This window comes from Procambarus clarkii, chromosome 17 (genome assembly GCF_040958095.1).
Source record: "Procambarus clarkii isolate CNS0578487 chromosome 17, FALCON_Pclarkii_2.0, whole genome shotgun sequence".
Classification (NCBI taxonomy): domain Eukaryota; kingdom Metazoa; phylum Arthropoda; class Malacostraca; order Decapoda; family Cambaridae; genus Procambarus; species Procambarus clarkii.
The window spans coordinates 20,912,243-20,937,816 of NC_091166.1; positions in this window are offsets into that span (position 1 = coordinate 20,912,243).

Below are 25,574 nucleotides of genomic sequence, written 5' to 3' on the forward strand. Positions count from 1 at the left end.
TCCGCCCACTCCGCCCTCGGCCACCTCTTCATAGCAGCAACTCTCTCAAAGTGATCGAAGAAACTTTCGGCTTCACTAGGCACAAAGACCGGCAGGTCTCGTTCCCTCACTCGTCGGTCTTCCTGTGGCGGGGCAGGGGCACCTAGTCCCAGTTCAGCTCGCTTCAGCTCCACCTCCTGGTTGGCTTCTATTTCCATTTGTCTCAGCCTAACTTCTTGCTCTCGTTCTTCCCGGCGTAGCTGTGCTTCTCGTTCTTCACGCTTCGTCTGTGCTTCTCGCTCCTGTTCTTCCCGGCGCAGCTGTGCTTCTCGCTCCTGTTCTTCCCGGCGCAGCTGTGCTTCTCGCTCCTGTTCTTCCCGGCGCAGCTGTGCTTCTCGCTCCTGTTCTTCCCGGCGCAGCTGTGCTTCTCGCTCCTGTTCTTCCCGGCGCAGCTGTGCTTCTCGCTCCTCTTTGCGCTGCTGTGCCTCTGCTTCTCGCTCTTCTTTGCGCTGCTGTGCCTCTTCTCTCCTCAGCTGCGCTTCTGCTTCTCGCTCTTCTTTGCGCTGCTGCGCTTCTCGCTCTTCTTTGCGCTGCTGTGCCTCTAGCTGCAGCTTCATTATTTCCAGCTTAATGCTGTGCCTGCTGCCGCTGGATCCCCTGCTGCTTCCACCAATACTCAGGTGTTCACCCTCACTGGCAGGTGTTTGGGGCCGTTCCTCCCCCAAAGCTTCGTCTCGAGCCTTTAGCTGAGCCATTATCTCTAGTCTTCTTTCACCAACCCGGGCAGATTTCAGCTTTATTCCAAAATGATCCGCTATAGCCTGTAACTGTGCCTTGGTGCACTCTTCCAGCACCTGTTCGTCTCTAGAGTCAATAAACCTCGCTACTTTATCATCCTCCATCTTGTGCTACGAGTGATAACCTTCACCTGATCTCTAACACCACTGCCAAGTACCACTGCAACCTTTACTCCGATCTATATCCTGGCAAGGTCGCCAATGTTGGGGTGTTTCACCTCTCTATTATTCTCTACCCTTACTCTGGGGTGAGCAATAGTTATGCTCAAGGTAACTCACCGTAGCCCTGCGGGTCTTCCCTCGATCCTCACGGCGCCACTGCACGCCAGGAGAGTCTCCCAGTCAATCTTAACGGCCTCTTATTAAGAAAGAGTGAGAACACGACTCGTTCACATCGACTGTCGTGTGCCCTCCCCAACAATAGGGCTCTACGGTAAACCACAAGGTCGCCAACTGGTGTTTAAGGTGGCCAGTAACACCCTCAGTGGACTGGTGTATTCAGTGGTAGCCTTGGCAAGGTCACACTCAAAAGATCAGGAATCAGGCAGGTACTTATTGTTATCACTCTATGTTTACCAGTATAATATAGCCACAAGATCAATGGAGGGGATGATAAAAACACAAAGAGAGTTTTGTATTTTACTTAAAATGTATGAAAGATGTCACAAGGCCAAACAATAACAAATAAATCAACTGATCCTGACGCGGCTGGTAATTCCCACGGACATTATGCGATCATCAGTTGGCAACATCTCCCCCCCCTCATCAAGTGTCAAAAACCAGCTGATCGCGTGGCCTCTCCGCGCGAACTTTGCTTGTTTTCTAGATTCGCTGTTTCGTTAAATTCTCCAATATTACTAGAAACTCGCACACTCGATATTGGCTAAATAAACCGGATTACTCAGTTACACTGTACTCAGGCTCAAACAGTCTTTTCTACAATCAATGCTATAATGATTCACTGTAATGGCTTCACATTGTTCTTCACTCAACAATATATTATGAACTATTAACACTGGAGTTTTCAGTACTTTCTCTCGTTGGCGATAACGCAATGATTCACTGTACTCACAAATGATTATTCACTGAATGAACATAGACATATATAGGGTATATAAATCAATCATCAATACATGGAAAATAAATAGTTTCTGGGCACATAGCCTAACCTCCAAATACTGGCATAATCTTATATATAATTTACCACTATATGTTCATATCAAAATCTATAGAAAGATATACACAACACAGTAAATTTATCACTGGTTCCTGGTGCCTGTACACACCAATAATCAACATGAATATTACAAGTACTCTTGATAGTACTGTCTAGCACACTGGTGCTTTACCATGACATAGGTGAGACTTGCTCACGACATATAAAATCTTCAGGCTAGATAATATAGCCAAATAATATAGCTAACTAAAGGGGAATGGGGAGGGAACTAGAACCACCTACTTCACCCTATCCTCCGATGAGAGTCGAGATGTAGCTCCTGGTCCTCGTGTCGGGCACGCCCCCACACTACACGTCGTCGTGTCCTACCAGAGCCTCTCGTCGTCCCACCGTTTAGCGCGTCGTCTCCGTGCCTCCTCACTGCAGGTCCGTCCTCCTCCTTGACTTCTTGAAGGTTGGAGTCGGTCTCCTGGCCGTCGTCTTCTCCCAGCAACGGCTGTCGCCTACGTCTCAGCTACAGTCGTCCGGTTTCCCAAATAGTCCTCTCTTCCTCAGCTACCCAGTGGCTCTGTCAGCCACTACGCTGTCACAAACTGGTGAATTGCCACAGACGTCAATATACGTCACTGCACGGCTTCACTGCTACTGGCACAGTACCTGACTGGAGCACTTGTTGCTCAAATAACCGTCAATTCCCTCTTCTGGTTCAACACATGAACTAGGGAAGACTTCTCAGAGTACTGGCGGAATTCAGGTGACGCGTAAATCCACGGTAGTGGGAAACAGCTGTCCGACAGACAGGACCACTCGTCGCACGTCCGACCTCTATGACGTGTCGAGTCTGACTGCTGGCGCCAGCCCGGCGCGCTGGCCGGACCCCCTTCCTTCGTGACGTCACTTTTGCCACGGGAGGTTTTCATTGGCTCCCGGTGCCACATTACTGTCGGTGACCAATCCGGTGCCACTGACGTCACACGGTTTTGGCGGGAGATCAGAGAGGTAAGCGCCATCTTGGCTCCCTAAAGGGCCTAAACCACAGGCCAAAATATCACTATTTCACAAATTTCTCGGCTCTCCGAGAACACTTCACTCTCTCCCATATATCAAATTGTAGCCTGCAACGTAGAGAACGCTTGGGAAAAGTAGACATGACTCTTACTGCAGGCGTGGGAGAATTATAAGGGGGGGAACTCCGTCACAGCCCTCATTTTGTTATGACCTCTGGATATGGTTCCTCTGCTATTGCAGTTGTAAAATAGATATGAAGGCGGCTTTGCCAAATATAGTGTGTCTAGGGTCCTGCATATCAGTGAATTCTGCCCCTTCCTCCGTCTTCAATATCAGCATGCTCCTATAGTATCCATCAACATTTAGAATTGTCAACAATACGTGCAAAAAGTACTGTCCAGTCTCTCCTTCCCCTCACCCCCAACACCCTACCTTTCACGACAGACGCGCACCTGCGACTCGCCGGCTCCAATTCGCTACCAGCAAACTACGACTTATGTGGGAGTTGCACGCTAGCTGCCGTGAGGTTCGGACTTGTCGCCTGGCCTCTCTGGTGGTTGGGGTGTTTGCCGCTTTAGTCGCCAGGAGGTGTGGGTGTCTTTACCCTCCCTGCTGTTCCCTCCTAGTTGGTATGGACGTGGCAAGTTTTGCAATGGGCGGCCATCTTCCCCCTGTTGTGAGGGTCAACTCCGTGGGATTGGAGTTTACTGGTCGTGCGGGGTATCCTGTAGTGGAGCATGTCATGTGTGACATGCTCCATATCCCGGTAATAGACATGTATGGTGTGGAGCTGGTAACCGCTCACCGTGTGGTTATAAAGTTTGTGGGAGAAGCGGTGTACCATGACTTTCTCTGGAGGTACGAGAGACGTATCTTGCAGCTGCAGGATGGCACCGGATCTGTGTCCATTATGGATCGTAGTGGTGCCATGACGTATGTGAGTGTCCATGGGGCTTCCCCTGGATTTTCCCGAGACCCTCCTCCGGCGCTAATTCCAGCGATTTGGCGCCATCGTTGGTGTGCGGCTGCACACACTATCTTCTGGCTAGTATACCGGTGTGAGGACCAACATTCATATCCTAGGGATGCGCCTGAGGTCGGACATTCCATCTTCTGTCCGGCTTTTAGGGTACTACTATGTCCGGCAACCACGGACATGTTTTCGTTGTGGCATGTAGGGGCATCAGGCTACCGGGTGCACTGAGACTGTGAATGCTCCTATGAACATGTTCAAGGAAGAGGATATCCCGCCGCTCCCTGTGGAGGAGGACTCCAGGGATGAGGAGGTGGGCGCCTGATCGCTGTTGAGGCTCCCCCTGCGTCTCCAAGTGCGCCTCCGGATGTTGCGGACCCTCCTCTGGGTGTTGAGGCACCGAAAGAGGTTCTTCTTGCTCCGGTCACAGTTCTAGCTGCTCCCGAGGATCTTCCGGGCACTCTCAGTGCGTCGTCGGCGCCCTCCTCCTCCTCGTCTCCTGCTGCTGCGCACGGCACTGCGCCCTCGACTTGTGTCCTGCCTGTGATGAGTGGTGGGGTGGGAGACGCGCCTCCTGTTGTGTGCAGCCCGGTTTCCCCTGTGGTCGTGGCTGCTGCCGTCTTGCGTCATGCGTCTGTCTGCCCGGCTTGTGAGGCCCGTACTTCTGGGGGTCCGCTTCCGGCTCAGATATACAACCGATGCCCTAGTGCTCCCGGTGTTCATCTTCTGCCTGGGCGGATGTGGGTGACTTCAATGACGGTGAGACTTTAAGTATTGAGGGGGTGGTTCTGGGTGATTCGCACTTTGCGCGGTTAGTGGTGGCGGAGGTCCATGCCAGGTCCTACTCAACTAATTGTACTCATCTAATTAAGCTTGCAGGGGTTGAGCTCTGGTTCTTTGGTCCCCACCTCACAACCGTCAATCAACAGGTGTACAGGTTCCTGAGCCTATTGGGCTCTATCATATCTACAATTGAAACTATGTGTGGAGTCAGCCTCCACCACATCACTTCCTAATGCATTCCATTTGTCAACCACTCTGACACTAAAAATGTTCTTTCTAATATCTCTGTGGCTCATTTGGGCACTCAGTTTCCACCTGTGTCCCCTAATGCGTGTGCCCCTTGTGTTAAATAGACTGTCTTTATCTACCCTATGAATTCCCTTGAGAATCTTGAATGTGGTGATCATGTCCCCCCTAACTTTTCTGTCTTCCAGCGAAGTGAGGTTTAATTCCTGTAGTCTCTCCTCGTAGCTCATACCTCTCAGCTTGGGTACTAGTCTGGTGGCAAACCTTTGAACCTTTTCCAGTTTGGTCTTCTCCCTTCTTATTATCTGACACGAACCTTCGGTTCGTGTCAGAGTCCATGAATGTCCGTGTCCGTGTCCGTGTATCCATTGGGTTTTGGGTCCAGGAAGCTATTTGTGTTAACCCAAATTGCCTCCCTTCTCCCCACCTGAAATCCAGGTGGATTGAAAGACCTGCCCGAGGTCAGTGGATCCAGGTATCCGTCCGTGGCCCCCCGGACTTCAACCCTTCCCCACATTCCAAGGAGTCAGTCAATCAATCTTCGGCTATCCAGAGAATCTATCGAAACTGATGCTCCTACAGGAGGGGACACAGAGAGAAATCTGTGCCCTGAATTTGCAACCGTTCCAACAGGCTCGAACGAAGGTCTATCCGGATTAGGAACCTGTTCTATCCGATTAGGCCACGCTGGAGTTGCCTTCTGAATCAAATTTGGCACTTGTATTTATATCTCATAGGAAGGTTAGTTAGTGTCTATTTATCAACAGTTGCAATGATTGACATGTGAAGTTGTTAATTTGTGTTGACAGTTAAAAATACCTGACAGCTTTGTTTGATAAGGTTGCAGTCCCGTGAGGCAGTTTTATGAATGAATATTGGAGAATTTAGGCTAACTGACATGTGTGTGTTTAAAAGTTTGAATTAAATAATAATTAGTGTGGTGTTTCCAAATGAGTTTATGAATGGTAAACAAGCAATGCAATATCTAATATGTGCTATTTTAGGCCTCGTTCTGTAAAATACATGTTTTACTAGGGAAGGAAAATCCTGTTTGTTTTTTTCCTCGTTTTATTTCAAGAATAAATAGTACATAGGCGAAAAAACGAAGGCTTTGGCTGGTTAAATATAGCGTTGAGGCCGTCATTTTCTGTGTTGGGCCGGGGGGGGGGGGGGGAAGGGTACGACGGCCTCCATTGTAGGGGTGGGGGGTTTGGTTGGGGAAGGGGCAGAGGGGGGGAGGGGTCCAGAGGAGCTACCTTGGGAGGTGTGGCGGGGGGGGGGTGAGGGTTGAAAGTTAGGTATTTAAATTAAATTTTTTCAGATAGATTATATAGGGCGAGGTGTTGAGGAAGGAATAAGAAAAGTGTTTGGGACTGAGTTGAGTGTATTAGTTGTTGTGATTGATGTTAGCAGGAAGGTAGGTGGTTGAAATGTGTAAAGATTTGTTAATGAGATCATTTGGTTAATAATGTAGGAATTAAGGGTAAGTGATCACTGGAGATAGATATTCAACAGCATATTGAGTGGACAAATTTTAGCAGGTAGGTAGGCCGGCCGGCCGGCAGAGAGAGACAATGGACTGACAAATAGGTAGACGTTTTCTTCATGGATGGTAAACTATTATTAAAATGGCATGTACACATTTCCATGTGCGACATTCTTGTACAAACACACACACACACATATGTGTGTGGGCCTCGTAGCCTGGTGGATAGCGCGCAGGACTCGTAATTCTGTGGCGTGGGTTCGATTCCCGTACGAGGCAGAAACAAATGGGCAAAGTTTCTTTCACCCTAAGTGCCCCTGTTACCTAGCAGTAAATAGGTACCTGGGAGTTAGTCAGCTGTCAGGGGCTGCTTCCTGGGGTGTGTGTGTGGTGTGGGAGAAAAAAAAAAAGTAGTTAGTTAGTAAACAGTTGATTGACAGTTGAGAGGCGGGCCGAAAGAGCAAAGCTCAACCCCCGCAAAAACACAACTAGTAAACACACACACACACTCAATGTTTGCGGACGATGCTAAAATTATGAGAAGGATTAAAACAGAAGAGGACTGTTTGAGGCTTCAAGAAGACCTAGACAAGCTGAAGGAATGGTCGAACAAATGGTTGTTAGAGTTTAACCCAACCAAATGTAATGTAATGAAGATAGGTGTAGGGAGCAGGAGGCCAGATACAAGGTATCATCTGGGAGAGGAAATTCTTCAGGAGTCAGAGCAGGAAAAAGACTTGGGGGTTGATATCACGCCAGACCTGTCTCCTGCAGCACATATCAAGCGGATAACATCAGCGGCATATGCCAGGCTGGCCAACATACGAACGGCATTCAGAAACTTGTGTAAAGAATCATTCAGAACTTGGTATACCACATATGTCAGGCCAATCCTGGAGTATGCAGCCCCAGCATGGAGTCCATATCTAGTCAAGGATAAGACTAAACTGGAAAAGGTTCAAAGGTTTGCCACCAGACTAGTACCCAAGCTGAGAGGTATGAGCTACGAGGAGAGACTAACGGAATTAAACCTCACTTCGCTGGAAGACAGAAGAGTTAGGGGGGACATGATCACCACATTCAAGATTCTGAAGGGGATTGATAGGGTAGATAAAGACAGTCTATTTAACACAAGGGGACACAGGTGGAAACTGAGTGTCCAAATGAGCCACAGAGATATTAGAAAGAACTTTTTTAGTGTCAGAGTGGTTGACAAATGGAATGCATTAGGAAGTGATGTGGTGGAGGCTGACTCCATACACAGTTTCAAGTGTAGATATGACAGAGCCCGATAGACTCAGGAATCTGTACACCTGTTGATTGACGGTTGAGAGGCGGGACCAAAGAGCCAGAGCTCAACCCCGCAAACACAACTAGGTGAGTACAACTAGGTGAGTACACACACACACAAGGGGCACACGCACTAGGGGACACAGGTGGAAACTGAGTGCCCAAATGAGCCACAGAGATATTAGAAAGAACTTTTTTAGTGTCAGAGTGGTTGACAAATGGAATGCATTAGGAAGCAATGTGGTGGAGGCTGACTCCATACACAGTTTCAAGTGTAGATATGATAGAGCCCAATAGGCTCAGGAACCTGTACACCTTTTGATTGACGGTTGAGAGGCGGGACCAAAGAGCCAGAGCTCAACCCCCGCAAGCACAACTAGGTGAGTACACACACACACACACACACACACACACACATATGAGACTGCTGTTCAAGCTCGAGAGGCAGGCGGGGGTGGGGGAAAAGGTCCTAGCATGGATAAGGAACTACCTAACAGGAAGGAGCCAAAGAGTTATGGTAAGGGGCGAGAAGTCGAACTGGCAAACAGTAACAAGTGGAGTACCACAAGGATCGGTGCTGGGACCAATTCTATTTCTTGTATATGATAACGACATGTTTACAGGCGTAGAGTCCTACATGTCGATGTTTGCGGATGACGCAAAGTTGATGAGAAGAGTTGTGACAGATGAGGATTGCAGGATCCTCCAAGAGGACCTGAACAGGTTGCAGAGATGGTCAGAGAAATGGCTACTGGAATTCAACACGAGCAAATGTAAAGTTATGGAAATGGGACTAGGAGATAGGAGACCAAAGGGACAGTACACGATGAAGGGGAACAGCCTACCTGTAACGACGCGTGAAAGAGACCTGGGGGTGGATGTAACACCTAATCTATCTCCTGAGGCACATATAAATAGGATAACGACAGCAGCGTACTCTACACTGGCAAAAGTTAGAACATCATTCAGAAACCTAAGTAAGGAGGCATTTAGGGCGCTTTACACTGCCTACGTAAGGCCAGTCTTAGAGTATGCCGCCTCATCATGGAGTCCCCATCTGAAGAAGCATATAATGAAACTGGAAAAGGTTCAGAGGTTTGCAACGAGACTCGTCCCAGAGCTACGAGGGATGGGGTATGAGGAGCGCCTGAGGGAACTGTGCCTTACGACACTAGAAAGAAGAAGGGAGAGGGGGGACATAATAGGAACGTATAAGATACTCAGAGGGATTGACAGAGTGGACATAGACGAAATGTTCACACGGAATAGTAACAGAACGAGGGGACATGGATGGAAGCTTGAAACTCAGATGAGTCACAGAGATGTTAGGAAGTTTTCTTTTAGTGTGAGAGTAGTGGCAAAATGAAATGCACTTCAGGAACAGGTTGTGGAAGCAAATACTATTCATAATTTTAAAACCAGGTATGATAGGGAAATGGGACAGGACTCATTGCTGTAAACAACCGATGCTCGAAAGGCGGGATCCAAGAGTCATTGCTCGATCCTGCAGACACAACTAGGTGAGTACAACTAGGTGAGTACACACACACACTACGTGGTGTCCGTAGGGTCCGCGAATAACATCAATTTTCTCGAGACATTGAAGTGTTACCGAAACAAGAAACATAGTTTTTTGTCACAGGAGTGTACACAAACGCAGTGATCAAGTGTATAGTGTGCTCCTACAGCGGTAGAGCAATTAAGAAAGAAAAATAAGGTCGAGTGGCAAGATCAGTGTGTACCGATGGGTCAGCCTAGCCACCCAGCCTAGCCAGGACCTACGATTTGCTCGCTGAGTAATGTGTTGTGAAGCGGATTGTAGCATACATAGTGATTGATCCCCCGAAGTGTGTGCACCGTTTAGGATCGTATACTAAGTGCACATAGTGGTGACGACCAGTGAGGAAGATAGGAACGAATGTTACCAGGAGCACATGGAGACAACAGTAGCACGTGGAGACAACACTGATACCAGAGAGAGAAGAGGACAGGCGACCAACCCCGTCATAACCCCGACCGTTTCCCCGAAACCCCGAAACCCCGTTTCTGCCCGAAACGCTTTGCGTAATAGTGGCTTTAGGCATTGTATGTACTAGCTCTATCTATAAAGCCAACAAACTTTGTAAAATCTCTTTATGTATGTACCTTACCTTAATAAAAATTATTATTATTATTATTATAAGGACATCTCTTCATACTCACCTAGGCGTGCTTGCTCGTGGTGAACTGACGGTAGGTACCCCTCTCTAGGTCATCAATAAGGTGTACAGAATGACTTAAAATACCTAATTTAAAGTAGGTCTCAATATCTCAAATATACAACTCCGTGGCTCACTTGGGTGGGGCTTGACACATGATACCCTGGTGACCGTTTCCCACGCCTTACACTGTCCCAAGACACCCCCCCTACCCCTCCCCTTATACACAAACACCCCCGCACCCAACACACACACACACACACACACACATGAACCTGTCCCCAGAGGCCCACATCAAAAGAATATCATCAGCGGCCTATGCTAGACTGGCCAACATAAGAACTGCCTTCAGAAACTTGTGTAAGGAATCTTTCAGAACCCTGTATGCCACTTATGTAAGACCAATCCTGGAGTATGCAGCTCCAGCCTGGAGTCCATACCTAGTTAAACACAAGACAAAGTTAGAGAAGATTCAGCGGTATGCCACCAGGCTCGTCCCAGAACTGAGAGGATTGAGCTACGAGGAAAGGCTAAAGGAGCTGAACCTCACATCCCTGGAAAACAGAATAGTAAGGGAAGACATGATAACCACCTACAAAATTATCAGGGGAATTGACAGGGTGGACAAAGACAAACTCTTCAGCACGGGTGGGACACGAACAAGGGGACACAGGTGGAAACTTAGTACCCAGATGAGCCACAGAGACGTTAGAAAGAATTTTTTCAGTGTCAGAGTAGTTAATAAATGGAATGCACTAGGAAGTGATGTGATGGAGGCTGACTCCATACACAGTTTCAAATGTAGATATGATAGAGCCGAGTAGGCTCAGGAATCTGTACACCAGTTGATTGACAGTTGAGAGGCGGGACCAAAGAGCCAAAGCTCAACCCCCGCAAGCACAATTAGGTGAGTACACACACACACACACACACACACACACACACACAACCTCTTTCTGAACCCTCCAGCACTAATCCACCCCCACACACCCTCTCCATCCCCCTCCCTCACTTCCACTTTCCACCTCCCCCCCATACACTCACACACCTCCTCTCTCTCTCTCTCTCATTCTCTCTCTCTCTCTCCCCCCTCTCTCTCTCTCTCTCTCTCTCTCTCTCTCTCTCTCTCTCTCTCTCTCTCTCTCTCTCTCTCTCTCTCTCTCTCTCTCTCTCTCTCTCTCTCTCTCTCTCTCTCTCTCTCTCTCTCTCTCTCTCTCTCTCTCACTCTCTCTCTCTCTCCCCCCCCCCCTCTCTCTCTCTCTCCCCCCCCCCCTCTCTCTCTCTCTCTCTCTCTCTCTCTCTCTCTCTCTCTCTCTCTCTCTCTCTCTCTCTCTCTCTCTCTCTCTCTCTCTCTCTCTCTCTCTCTCTCTCTCTCTATACTCATAGGGAAATCATGGAAGGGATACGAACTCGGGCTGGCAAACGCAGGAGGACATTCGCAGCTGGAACAAACACAGAAGATGGGGGGGAACAGGAAGACTGGATGAAGGAAGCACTCCAGCAAATGCAGAATGAATTCAGTGAAGGACTGAGGGGGTAATGAGGGAGACAGTAGCCAACCTGCAAGATGATCTAAGGGCAGCAAAGGAGGAGATAAGATGCCTAAAGGAGAATCTTCCACAATACCAGGCACAAACCGTACCCCAGGGAGATGGGAATGCTACTGTGGAGGGGACCACCACAACCCAGATCTCATTTGCTGAAATGCTTAAAAAGAGCCACTGAAGCTAGGTCTGCAGTTAAGGAAGTTGCCATGGAAGTGGCCTCCTCTCAGGAAGCAGCTAGATGTACACGCCGGCTGATAGAGAGAAAAAGAGCAGTAGTAGTAGCAGGCATTAAAGAGCAAACAAGGACCAGACCAAAGGAGCGGAGAGACAAGGACAAAAACATGGTTAAAGAGATCCTAAAAGAGGTAAGGATGGAGGGAGCTGAACAAAATGTTGAAAAGGTTTTCAGGCTTAGAAAGTACAACAAGGACAGAGACCGAATGATAAAGGTGGTATTCATGAGCGAAATCGCGAAAGAGGAACTGTTAGAAAGGAAGAGCTGTCTAGCAAATGTAGAGAAGTTCAAAAGAGTATTCCTGCAGAGGGATATGACAAGGGAAGAGAGAAAGCAGGCAGCAGACGCGAGGAAGGAGCGCAGGGAGAGCAAAAGGAATCGGGTAGCCACAACCCCGATCCCTACAATCTCAGAGGGGAATGGGGAACCCTCCTCAAACAGTGCAACAGTCACAGGGATTGGGGCACCACCCCCACATTCTACCCAACAGACACCCAACCTGCCCCATCCCCTGTCAGCCCCCCACTAAGTACCCACCTAGGGCACCCTCCCCCCACCCACCCCCCTCCTCCCACTCACCCCCCTCCTCCCACTCACCCCTCTCCCCAGGACCTCCCTTCTCCCCCATCCCCCAAGCCCTCCCCTCTTCCACATGCCTTCCCGTCTCTCCCACCCCCAAGCCCTCCCTTCTACCCCGCCCCCCACTCTCCCCCACCCCACCTAAGTCTTCCCCTCTCCCCCACTCCCCTAAACCCTCCCCTCTTCCTCACCCACCTCAGCTCTCCTTTTTCCCCAACGCCCTCCACACTTTTCTCCCCCCCCCCCAAGCCCCCCCATCTCCCCTATCCCCCAAAGCCTCTCCTCCCCCCATGCTTCCCCAACCCTCCCTCTCTCACCCCCCCCCCAACCCTCCCCTCTCACTCTCACTCTCCCCCCCCTACCCTCCCCCTCTTACCCACCCCCTTACCCTCCCCCTCTCCCCCACCACTCCAAGCCCTCCCTCCTTCACCAGCCTCCCCGTGCCAGGTCCCCCCAGCTCCCACTCACCCCAGATCCCAAAGGTCCCCCCCAGAGAAGAAGCAGAACATAAGAACATAAGAACATAAGAACAAAGGTAACTGCAGAAGGCCTATTGGCCCATACGAGGCAGCTCCTATTCTATAACCACCCAATCCCACTCATATACTTGTCCAACCCGTGCTTGAAACAATCGAGGGACCCCACCTCCACAATGTTACGCGGCAATTGGTTCCACAAATCAACAACCCTGTTACTGAACCAGTATTTACCCAAGTCTTTCCTAAATCTAAACTTATCCAATTTATATCCATTGTTTCGTGTTCTGTCCTGTGTTGATACTTTTAATACCCTATTAATATCCCCCCGGTTATGTCCATTCATCCACTTGTAAACCTCTATCATGTCACCCCTAACTCTTCGCCTTTCCAGTGAATGCAACTTAAGCTTTGTTAATCTTTCTTCATATGAAAGATTTCTAATTTGGGGAATTAACTTAGTCATCCTACGCTGGACACGTTCAAGTGAATTTATATCCATTCTATAATATGGCGACCAAAACTGAACTGCATAATCTAAATGGGGCCTAACTAGAGCAAGATATAGCTTGAGAACCACACCAGGTGTCTTGTTACTAACGCTGCGATTAATAAATCCAAGTGTCCGATTTGCCTTATTACGAACATTTATGCATTGATCCTTTTGTTTTAAATTCTTACTAATCATAACTCCCAGATCCCTTTCGCAATCCGACTTCGCAATCACAACACCATCTAGCTCGTATCTTGTAACTCTATCATCATTACCTAACCTCAGAACTTTACATTTATCAGCATTAAACTGCATCTGCCAATCCTTTGACCATTTCAAAACCCTATCTAGATCAACTTGAAGTGATAGTGAGTCCTCCTCCGAATTAATTTCCCTACCGATTTTCGTATCATCGGCAAATTTGCAAATGTTGCTACTCAAACCTGAATCTAAATCATTTATATATATTATAAACAACAGAGGTCCCAGGACAGAGCCTTGAGGCACTCCACTTACAACATTTTCCCACTCTGACTTGATTCCATTTATACTAACTCTCTGTTTCCTTTGGTATAGCCATGCCCTAATCCAGCTTAATATAGCACCCCCAATACCATGAGACTCTATTTTTTTAATCAGTCTTTCATGTGGCACTGTATCAAAAGCTTTGCTAAAGTCAAGGTATACAACATCGCAATCCTTACCACTATCAACTGCCTCAACAATGCTAGAATAAAAAGATAACAAATTTGTTAAACATGAACGGCCATTTATAAAACCATGTTGCGACTCAATTATTAATTTATGTTTTTCAAGATGAAGACGAATTTTATTTGCTATTATAGATTCGAGTAACTTTCCCACAATAGACGTTAGGCTAATTGGTCGATAGTTAGACGCAAGTGATCTATCTCCTTTCTTAAAAACTGGTATCACATTAGCAACTTTCCAAAACTCTGGCACTCTGCCTGACTCTATTGATTTATTAAATATGGTTGACAGTGGGTCACAAAGCTCCTCTTTGCATTCTTTAAGCACCCTAGCAAACACTTCATCCGGCCCTGGGGATTTGTTTGGTTTGAGTTTTACTATTTGTTTAAGAACATCCTCCCTGGTAACTGCTAAACTCGTCAACCTGTCCTCGTCCCCACCCACATAGACTTGTTCGGCTGAAGGCATATTGTTAAGTTCCTCTTTAGTAAATACAGATACAAAATATTTATTAAAAATACTACTCATCTCTTCATCACTATCTGTTATTTGACCTGTCTCAGTTTTTAATGGACCTATCCTTTCCCTAGTCTTAGTACGATATAACTGAAAAAACCCTTTAGGATTTGTCTTTGCTTGCCCTGCTATGCGAACTTCATAGTTTCTTTTTGCTTTCCTTATCTCTTTTTTAACATTTGTAACCAGTTGTACGAATTCCTGTTCTAAAGTGACCTCCCCATTTTTAATCCTTTTGTACCAAGCTCTCTTTTTACCTATAAGGTTCTTCAAATTCTTTGTTATCCACTTTGGGTCATTAGTATACGATCTATTCAATTTGTATGGTATACTACGTTCCTGTGCTTTGTTTAGAATATTCTTAAATAAGTTATATATTGAATCCACATCGAAATCCCCATTTAAGTCACCTATCGCTGGGTTCATGTCTCGCTCCAAGACCGGCCCACACCCCATACCCAAGCCTTTCCAATCAATTTGACCCAAAAAATTTCTTAGGCTATTAAAATCAGCTTTTCGAAAATCTGGCACTTTAACAGAATTTTCTCCTACTGGTCTATTCCATTCTATGCTAAATCTGATTTCTTTGTGATCACTGCTCCCTAGCTCACTCCCTATTTCGATGTCATTAATTTGCGTTTCCCTGTTAGTTAACACTAAATCTAAAATATTATTTTCCCGTGTTGGTTCCTTAATGTGTTGCGTAAGAAAGCAATCGTCAATTAATTCTAGAAAATCTTCTGCTTCACTATTCCCTGTTTTGTTCAACCAGTTTATTCCGCTAAAATTAAAGTCACCCATGACATAAATACTGTTAGATCTAGATGCTCTAGATATTTCATCCCATAGATGTTTTGCTTCCATTCTGTCTAAATTTGGTGGCCTATATATTACTCCTATTATAATATTATTAGCTTTTTCGTTTAATTCAATCCAAATAGTTTCTGTGTGTGGCTCTGTTTTGATTCCCTCTTTGAGACTACATTTCAAATTGTCCCTAACATATATGGCTACTCCACCTCCTCGTCTAATATATCTATCTGTGTGAAATAGTTTAAATCCATATATTTGATATTCAGCTAATAGTTCTCTATTTTCTACATTCATCCACGTTTCGGTAAGTGCAATAATATCTATTTTTTCTGTGCAGACAAGAGCATTTAATTCGTTAATTTTATTTCTTAGACTTCTACTGTTAGTGTAATATACCCTAAGTGAATTGTTATTTTGCGGACCTTCTCTTTCCCTGATCGTTTTGCCAATTCCTTTCTCCCACAAACACATACTTTTATTACCTCCTTCCTCCAAATCAATTCCCATACCTCTATCTACTAACAGTTTAAACCCAAACAAACACCTCTAACCACTTCTTCTAGCGAGTTCGCAACAGCAACAACCCCAGCTCTCGATAGATGCACCCCATCACGAGCATACATTTCATTTCTTCCATAGAAGTGTTCCCAGTTGTCTATGAAAGATATTGCATTTGATTTGCAATATCTTTCCAGCCGGCAATTGACACCAAGTGCCCTCGATATCCATTCATTTCCCACTCCCTTTCTTGGAAGAATGCCACATATGATCGGGATTCCTCCCTTGCTCCTAACTAACTCTATGGCTGTTTTATACCTCTGAATCAGTTCCTCACTCCTGACTCGACCAACATCATTTCCTCCCACGCTAATGCAAATAATGGGATTGTTCCCATTACCAGCCATAATATCATTCATGTTGTTTATAATATCACCAATGCCAGCTCCGGGATAGCAAACCCTTAACCTGTTCCCCCTATCTCTAGCACAAAACGTTCTATCCAAATACCTTATCTGGGAATCTCCCACAACTAATGTTTGCTTAGGTACTTCCTTTACTTTCTGAGGGGCCTGCGCTTCCTTTCTCTTCGTTGCTTTCCCTTTTGCGCGATCCACAGTCTCTCCACAGCACTCGTCCTCCAAAACGTCAAATGAATTTGAAGTTGCTATGGCGTTTGAAGGCGGCTTTATCAAAGTCTTCTTAAGGCCCCTGTCTTTCGCAACTCTCCAAGACGAGGTCCCTTTACTGCTGGTCTCCTCCTTCGTTACTTCTCGTTGTTTTTTAAGCTGACGCACCTCCTCCCGCAGAGAGTCCAACTCTGTCCTCAGGGCTCCCACTAGAGTCACCAGGTCCTTCACTACAACTTCCATATTGCTATGATAATATAACAACACTCAGGAGCTCCGGTTAACACAACCTCTCACTGTGACTTCACCTGACCGACAGAAGAGAGTCAGTTACAGGGTGATGTACTCGAACATAGATGGGATCACAAGCAAGACAAGTGAACTAAGGGAAAGAGCACAGGAAGTTAACCCAGATGTGATTGGACTCAATGAAACAAAACTCTCTGGAATCATAACGAATGCCGTGTTTCCCAAGGAGTACACAGTAATAAGGAAAGAGAGGGAAGGTAGGGGAGGAGGTGGAGTGGCCCTACTCATGAGAAAGGAATGGAGTTTTAAGGAGATGGCCATTCCGGGCTGTGAGGAGTTCAGAGACTACATAGCAGGCACCATAACAATGGGAGGACCAAGAATAGTAGTAGCAGTAATATACAACCTTCCACCAAATGACAGAAGACCCAGTCAAGAGTATGAAAACAACAACATGGCAGTTAACACTATAGTTGAGAGGGCAGCCTCTGCTGCCTGTAGAAATAGATCCCACGTGCTCATTATGAGCGACTTCAATCACGGAAGGATTGACTGGGAGAACAAGGAACCGCATGGAGGCGAGGATACGTGGAGAGCCAAACTATTGGAGGTGGTAACAAGAAACTTTTTAACCCAGCATGTCGGAGAACCCACAAGGATGAGAGGCAATGATGAACCAGCGAGACTCGACCTAGTCTTCACTCTGTACGACTCCGACATAAGAAAAATCGGTTTTGAGGACCCAGTAGGAACGAGCGACCACAGTGTACTGGTGTTTGAGTACTTGATTGAAGAAGGGTTATTGAACTCGCGGAGGGATACCGAAACCAAAAGGTTAGTATACTGAAAGGGAAACTATGAGGGGATAAGAAAATTCCTAACAGATATAGCATGGGAAACAGAGCTCGGGACCAAAGAGCCAGAGCTCAACCCCCGCAAGCACAGTTAGGTGAGTACAATTACGTGAGTACACACACACACAGACCCACGGAGACTGCCCAAATATGTATACCTTCAGCAGCAGTTGGTGCTCCCAGGCAGGTCACCCATCCAAGTACTAACCAAAGTCAACAGTGCTTAACCTGACTGATGTATGGGACGAGACGCAGTGTTCTCCAGGTGATAGGTAGGTGGTATGGCCGTTGCTATTGTATACAATAGCAACGGCCCACGGCCAGCACCCACGGTCAACCCCCCCCCCCCCCACCTTGTAAGACCTTGTAAGACCATCACCACTGAACAGAAGTTTTCAAAAAATGACTGATAAAAACGTGCATAGAATGCAACATGAAGGTAGATTACCAACAGAGCTTTCAATGCCAACTCTGTTCAGCAGCCATACACAAAAAATGTGCCAACATGACTAACAATTCAAGGAGAAATGGTCCCAGTGACCACTCTGTGAACTGGCTCTGCAAAAAGATGATGTAACTTTTTTGAAATTGATGGAAATCCTGGATAAAACTCCCGCCGAAAACAGAGAATTACTAATTAATGCCTGCATAGCAATTTCTAATGTCTTCAAACAAACTGTACATGACACCAAGGTACAACCAGCTGTGGCACAGAGCTCGGTGGCAGCGGCGCCTTAGTAGGGCGCGGAGTCGGGGATGCCTGAGCGGAGCGCGGAGTCGGGGATGCCTGAGCAGGGCATGGAGTTGGGGAAGCCTGGGCGGAGCGCGGAGTCGGGGATGCCTGAGCAGGGCACAGAGTTGGGGACGCCTGGGCAGAGCGCGGAGTCGGGGACGCCTGAGCGGAGCGCGGAGTCGGGGAAGCCTGAGCAGGGCGCGGAGTCGGCGACGCCTGAGCAGGGCCCGGAGTCGGGGACGCCTGAGCAGGGCGCGGAGTCGGGGACCCCTGAGCGGAGCGCGGTGTCACAGGCCCCGGAGCAGAGCGCGGTGTCACAGGCACCGGAGCAGAGCGCTGGCACCGGAGCAGAGCACAGTGTCGGGGACGCCGCTACAGAGTGCGGTCCCTGGCAAAGGGAAACAAACAAAACAAGGCCCCAAAATCTGTTGGTATTACAAATGGGCAACCTGTAAGCATGGGGAATCGGGAAGAATAAATGGAACATGTACATACGATCACCCTAGAAAGTGCAGAAACCTCCTCAATACAGGTAAATGTACCAAAAGCTGTGAATTCTTTCACCCAGAAATTTGCAAGAACTCTTTGAACAGGAAAGAGTGCTTCAGTGCTTCAATGTCCAGCTTTTCATATAAGAGGTACCAGGCGAATAAAACCGACAGACTACCACTATGAAAACAACCACTACTCCATCGACCAGGATAATTTTTTAGCAAGAGGAGGAGGAGAAGAATGGCTAAAAATGACCAGACTCTACCGCCAACTCGGTCAAATGCTAGAGAGGACGCAAACACAGTGGCTTCCTTACCAGAGCCTCAGATATTAACACCAAGTAAAGCACCCAGCACTTCCACTAACACGATAACATCATTTATATTTGCCAACATCCAGGGTATAAAAACACGCAAATCCAACAAAGTTCACTTTATAGATGGTCTCCTTCATGAGGCAAATGCAGTGTTTGCAGCCCTAACAGAAACTCACACCAAGGACTACCTTGATGGTGAAATATGGATCTCAGAATACAATCTCTTCAGATGTGATAGGAAACACCGGCTTCAGGGTGGGGTCAGCCTCTACATCAAAGAGACACTCATCTGTACTGAGCTGCTAGACACCTCAAATGATATGGTGGAAGTGCTGATAGTCAAAATAGAGATCCTAAATGTAGTTGTTGTCCTTGTATATAAGTCGCCAGAGGCAAACCGTCAGCAGTTTAAAGACCAACTAATGAAAATAGAGCACTGCTTGGAAAACCTCGCAAATCCAGCTCCGAACATCATCCTGCTTGGGGACTTCAACCTACGGCACCTGAAATGGAAGCACCTGGCTAATACAGTAATATCAGAAAGAATACCAGGAAGTAGCCTAAATGAACAGGCACATGCAAATGACCTGCTACGGATGTGCGATAGGTTTGCCTTAAACCAGCAAATAGTAGAACCAACTAGGAAGGAGAACACGCTGGACCTCATTTTCACTAATAATGATGAGTTGATCGGGAACATAATGATTACAAATACCTGTTACTCAGATCACAACTTAATTGAAGTTATGACAACCATGGGGAATGGACCTTCAAAACCAGTCCAGATTCCCGGTGGAGGAGATTTCAGCAAATTCAACTTCAATAATAAATAGATAAACTGGGAGCAAATAAACCAGGACTTCACAGAAATAAACGGGGAAGAACAGTTAGAAAATGCAAACCTGAACCAGTGCCTGGAAAAAATAAGCTCAGTAGCACTAGAAATATGTTCAAACCGCATACCCCTAAGAAAAAAGAGAAAGAGATGCAGATTGGAACGGGAACGTCGTTCCCTATATAGGCGAAGAAAACGAATCGCGGAACAACTTGAGAGTCGCACCCTATCTCAAGAACGGCGAAGAAGGTTAGGTAGAGAAATAGAAACAATTGAACTCAAGCTACAAGAATCATACAAAACCCAGGAGAGGCAAAGAGAGCAAAAGGCCATCAGTGAAATAGAGAGAAATCCGAAATATTTTTTCTCCTATGCAAAATCAAGATCAAAAACCACATCAAGTATCGGGCCCCTGCGAAAGGGAGATGGAACTTTCACCGATGACAACAAAGAAATGAGCGAGTTACTGAGGAAGCAGTACGACTCTGTTTTCAGCGAGCCATTAAATGCACTAAAGATTGATAACCCAAATGAATTTTTCATGGATATGATACCAACATCAAATCATATATCAGACGTCGCCCTATCCCCACTAGATTTTGAAGAAGCCATAAACAGTATGCCTATGCACTCTGCACCAGGCCCGGATTCTTGGAACTCCATATTCATCAAGAACTGTAAATAACCACTATCACAGGCCCTTCACATTCTGTGGAGACAAAGCCTAGATACTGGCGTAATCCCTGACATACTAAAAACAGCAGAGATAGCACCACTCCATAAAGGAGGAAATAAGGCAGAGGCAAAAAATTACAGACCGATAGCACTAACATCGCACATTATAAAAAATTTTGAGAGAGTGCTAAGAAGTAAGATCACAAAATACATGGAATCACAGCATCTCCATAACCCCGGACAACATGGTTTCAGAACAGGGCGCTCTTGCCTGTCGCAGTTGCTGGACCACTATGATATGGCATTAGATGCTATGGAAGACAAACAAAATGCTGATGTAATATACACAGATTTCGCAAAAGCCTTTGATAAATGTGACCATGGTGTTATTGCACATAAAATGCGTTCAAAAGGAATTACCGGGAAAATAGGCAGATGGATTTACAATTTCTTGACTAACAGAACCCAATGTGTAATAGTCAACAAAATAAAATCCAGCCCATCAACCGTGAAGAGCTCAGTCTCCCAGGGTACTGTGCTTGCTCCAGTACTTTTTCTCATGCTCATATCGGACATAGACCAGAACACAACCTATAGCACTGTATCATCCTATGCAGATGACACTAGGATTTTCATGAGAGTTGGCAACATAGAGGACACGGCAAACCTCCAATCAGATGTAGATCAGGTCTTTCTATGGGCTACAGAAAAAAATATGATGTTTAACTAGGATATGTTCCAGCTCATGCGCTACGGAAAAATTGAAAATATAAAAACAGAAACCACGTACAAAACTCAGGCAAATCATAACATAGAACGAAAAGGCAATGTAAAGGATCTGGGTGTACTCATGTCGGAAGACCTTACCTTTAAAGAACACAATAAAGTAGCCGTCACAACTGCTAGAAAAATGACAGGTTGGACAAGAAGAACTTTTCACACTAGAGATGCTATTCCGATGATGATACTTTTCAAAACGCTTGTGCTCTCTAGAGAGGAGTACTGCTGCACAATGACAGCCCCTTTCAAAGCTGGAGAAATTGCTGACCTGGAGAGCGTGCAGAGATCCTTTACTGCTAGAATCCACTCAGTAAAACATCTAAATTACTGGGACCGACTAAAGAGCCTAAACCTGTACTCCCTTGAGCGCAGGCGGGAGAGATACATAATAATTTACACGTGGAAAATATTAGAGGGGCTGGTCCCAAACCTGCACACAGAAATAACATCACATGAGACCAGAAGACATGGCAGAATGTGCAGAATACCCCGTTGAAAAGCAGAGGTGCAACAGGTACTCTGAGAGAGAACTCTACCAACATCAGAGGCCCGAGACTGTTCAACACGCTTCCACTACACATAAGGGGCATAACTGGCCGACCCCTCACAGTGTTCAAGAGAGAACTGGATAAGCACCTCCAAAGGATACCTGATCAATCAGGCTGTGACTCATACGTCAGGCTGCGAGCAGCCGCGTCCAACAGCCTGGTTGATCAGTCCAGCAACCAGGAGGCCTGGTCGACGACCGGGCCGCGGGGACACTAAGCCCCGGAAGCACCTCAAGGTAACCTCAAGGTAAGGTACAAGTAGTAACTAATCACATGTGAGTGAGTGAGTCAAGATAATGGTAACTGCGGCGGGCGGGCAGGAAGGCGGAGGATACTCACACATAGCAGCCAATTCTCCATTAATGATAGTACTTATTGCAACTATTTAGTCAAATTAACCAACAACAAATGGACTACTACTACTACTACTACTACTACTACTACTACTGTTGCTCCAAAATAGAAATGTTGGGATGCCGCCGCTGCCATTGATCTCGCACAAGTTGCTGCTGACAAATAACTCATCTTAGGCCTTGCATATGCTCTCTTAGGCTTCAATTATTCAATACTTGTAACATCATTGAGTCGGGGGACAGGCAGACAGGCACTTTATACATGTTAGGCTTATAGTGGTCTCCAACACCCACCACCCCACAAGGTCCAACTAGTGACTGACTAACACTAACTCACTCACCACGCCCCAAGTAGCTAGCTTACTAACTCCTGGATACTTACTTACTGCTAGGTGAACAGAGGCATTCGGTGATAGGAAACGCTACCAACAATTACAGCCCTATTTCTATTTCTACAAACCTAGCCTATTTCCTAGCCTAAACTAACCTAACCTAACCTAACTAACTCCTGGATACTTACTTACTGCTAGGTGAACAGAGGCAATCGGTGATAAGAAACGCTACCAACAGTTACAGCCCTATTTCTACTTTTACAAACCTAGCCTATTTCCTAGCAATAACTAACGTAACCTTATCTAACCTAACCTAATTTAACCTGACCTAGCCTTATCTAAACTAACCTAACTAACTAACTTCTGGATACCTATTTACTGCTAGGTGAATAGAGGTATTCGGTGATAGGAAACGCTACCTACAGTTACAGCCCTCTTTCTATTACTATTTCTACAAACATAGCCTTTTTCCTAGCCTAAAATAACGTAACCTAACCTAACCCTCCAAACCTAGCTTATTTCCTAGCCAAAACTAACCTAACCTAACCTAACCAACTCCTGGATACCTATTTACTGCTAGGTGAACAGAGGCATTCGGTGATAAGAAACGTTACCTAATATTCCAGCTATTTTTTTTCTCATTATTTTTTTTATTGTTTTTAAATAATTTATAATTCATTTATACTTCATTCGTTTTTTTTTACCTATTTCTATTTCTACAAACGTAGCCTATTTCCTAGCCTAAGCTAACCTAACCTAACCTAAATATATATATATATATGTATATATATATATATATATATATATATATATATATATATATATAAATATATATATATATATATTTATATATATAAATATATATAAATATATATAAATATATAATATATATATATATATATATATATATATATATATATATATATATATATATATATATATATATATATATATATATATATATATATATATATATAGGTTCCAAGGGGTTGTCATAGCCAGGGGGTGGTAATGGGGGACGAGCTCCCATGACCTATAAAATGCTCCTATACGGCATGCGTCTCAAATAGCCTCTGACAACCAAGTCCAACTCCTGGCCTGCACGGGTGGCTTAGTCTAAGTCCGGCGGAACTGCTTTTACCGACAGGAGAAGGGGCGAGGGCGTGCCTCTGGCGCCTTAAAACCAGCTGCTCCGGGTAGATGGGACTCGATAGCCTGGGAAGGCAGCCCATCTAGGGGAAGGAAAACCCTGATTTTAAACCTCCGCTGCCTTGCGGCCATACCCTTGTTTTGGGAAGGCTTCAGGAGTCAACCTCGAGGAAAAATCCGGAGTTGGAGCCCCTAAGGCAGTTCGTTGTTGACGTCGACCTCGTTCTGGCAGCTCCTGCGACGTTGCTGGAACCATGCGTATTGGCATTTGCCTCTCTATTGGATAATTTCAGCAACGTGGAGAGGGGGGACCTGCTGCATGGGTAACAGCTTCTCCTCCATATCTACCTACCCAGGCTTTGCGCCCTGGAGAGGACACTCCAGCTTCGCCTCACAGCGTCGAACCAACACGGGAAGCGACAGTCTACCGGTTTTAAGTCTTCTGCTCGATTGGCGAAGAGTGTGACGCCAGGGATTGCTTCCGACGGTGGGAGGGGTCATCGCGCCCCACTGGGCAGCTACCGCCCGCCTCATGCTGGGCAAACCCCAGCCAATAAGGTGTTGCCTCGCCACGGTCCGTTAACCTCACTGGGTGCGTGGGGTTTAGGGTGAAAACTGACAAGCGGCCCGACAACTTTGCACCAAGCAATACCAAACCAAAGAAGAAAATATCAACTGCCCTAAAGCTGGGCACATGGAACGTCAGGACACTGACACCAGGTTTCTCTGACGACCTGCAAGAAATCAATGACGCCCGAAAAACAGCAATCATCGATAGGGAGCTGAGCAAGCTGCAGATGGATATTGTTGCTCTCCAAGAGACCAGGCTCCCAGGATCAGGATCTGTGAGAGAGAGGACCTTCTCTTTCTTCTGGCAAGGAAAACCTCCAGATGAGACCAGAGAACATGGTGTGGGATTTGCCGTCAGGAATGCACTGTTGGGACACATTATGCCACCGATGGGGGAAACCGAACGAATTCTGTCTCTGCAACTGTACTCCCAAACAGGACCAGTCAATGTAATTAGTGCATATGCACCAACCCTGACTTCTCCAGCAGAGGCAAAGGAAAAATTCTACGATGACCTCAACAGAGTCATAGCGAGAATCCCTGTAAAGGAGCCACTGTTCATCCTCGGCGACTTCAACGCCAGAGTGGGTGCCGAGCACAACATTTGGCCCACTTGCCTGGGTCAATTCGGCATAGGAAGGATGAATGAGAACGGGCAACGTCTGCTAGAACTCTGCTGCCTTCATGGTCTTTGTGTCACCAACACGTTCTTCGGCACAAAGCCTCAACACCGAGTATCTTGGAGACACCCCAGATCCAAGCACTGGCACCAGCTTGACCTGATTCTTACCAGGCGTGCAAGTCTACCCAGCGTCAAGATTACGCGTAGCTACCAGAGTGCTGTCTGTGACACCGACCACTCCCTGGTATGTAGCAGGGTCAAGATGCAACCAAAGAAGATTCATCACTCGAAAAAGGCGGGCAGACCTCGCATCGACACCACCAAGACCCGCAACCAGGACAAGGTGGAAGATTTTGCACACGTGCTCGAGGAAGCTCTTCCTGGCCCAGCTGGGGTCACTGCCTGTAAAAGATGGGAGCACTTCAGAGACGCTGTGTTCAACGCTGCCATTTCCACCTTTGGCAAGAAGACCAGCAGGTCGGCAGACTGGTTCGAGGCTCACTCGGAAGAGATGACACCTGTAATCGAAGAGAAGAGAAACGCCTTGGCAGCCTACAAAGCCTGCCCAAGTCGGCGCAACTTACAGATCCTTCGGGCCGTCCGCTGCAAAGTGCAGCAGAGCGCCAGGCGAT